Raw genomic sequence first — 1399 nt, 5'->3', positions numbered from 1 at the left:
GTTATATGAATCTTTTAAAAAGTCAGTTCATACTCTCATTCTTGTAAATTTCAAGGAGATATGTGTGATATCCAGCAATAAAATAATGAAGTTATTCTTTGTAAACAGGTCTCAACAGAACAATGAATCAAATTTAAAGTCCTAAAACAATATTTAGGCCAACTAGAACTCCGGGAGTTTGTGATGGACAGGGAGGCATGGCGTGCTGCGATTCATGGGGTCGCAAAGAGTCGGAAACGACTGAGCGACTGAACTGAACTGAAGAATTCACAGTCACTATAGTTGATTGTACATGAATACACTCACATTATGATTTTAAAAGTTTTAAAATGGACTTTAAAGATAAAACTTACAGAGTTTTTTCTTCTACAGAAGAGAAAGAAGAATAGAAAGTTTTACCGAGTATAATATACTTCTAAGTTTAAAATATTTTAAAATTTTGATGTTTATATATGTATGGGAAACAAAAATTTGCCAAAATCACTTCTGTATACTTCTGTTTTATTTCAATATCTAGGGGAAATAGCACAGAATTTAAGCAAAATAGTAAATACAGAAAGAATCAGAAACAATACAATTAATTGGTAATCATATAAAAATCTGGAAATCATGATAAACTTAGACTTCTTTTCCTCACTGCTAACTTGTAGAATAAAATAGAAATTCTATTTTTACTTACCTAAAAATTCTACTACAAAAATGTTCAAAATATCCTCCATCAGAGTAAAAAAAAAAGAAGAAGAAGAATTTCAACAGACAATTAAAGTAATTAAATATAAATCCTGGATACTTAAGCAATTAAGAAAATAATAGGGACATCTGCAGGGGAGGTAGAATAATATAAAGTCATGCTAATGGTAAATATCTCATCTTGTATGGGAATCACTAGATAAAATTTATTTATAATTAGTTTAATTTAAATGTTCTTTTAAAAATATACACACTATCAGGAGAATTCTATATATTCTACCAGAATTTCTATGCAAATACATTTGTGTGTAAGATTTCATACATTAATATATGTGTGTACATTCCCTTACTTAAGATCATCTGATATGTATCATTCTGCAACCTGTAATTTCTCTTTAAAATGGTTTAAGCTTATTTCCATATTAGCACTTTGTAGTAACATATTCAGTAATAATTCTACCCAATTTTTAAAATGTATTGCAATACATTCATCCTATGCATTTATATTTCTAGTTTTCATTTTTGTCATCAATGCTCTGAGGATATAAACATGTTAATGAGTTTTCATTAGTACTTGTACAAGTGAACATGTAAAATATTCTTTATTATTTATTATTTTATAAATCATTTATGTTCTCAGACATCTGTTTCTTTTCTTCCCTGATGAATACCTTTTACTGTTGCTAGTAAGAGTAATAATTATTACCAC

This window comes from Bison bison, unplaced genomic scaffold, assembly GCF_000754665.1.
Source record: "Bison bison bison isolate TAMUID 2011002044 unplaced genomic scaffold, Bison_UMD1.0 scf7180017845650, whole genome shotgun sequence".
In the NCBI taxonomy this organism is placed as follows: domain Eukaryota; kingdom Metazoa; phylum Chordata; class Mammalia; order Artiodactyla; family Bovidae; genus Bison; species Bison bison.
The sequence above is the reverse complement of the archived record's forward strand: the minus strand, read 5'-3'. Positions refer to the sequence as shown.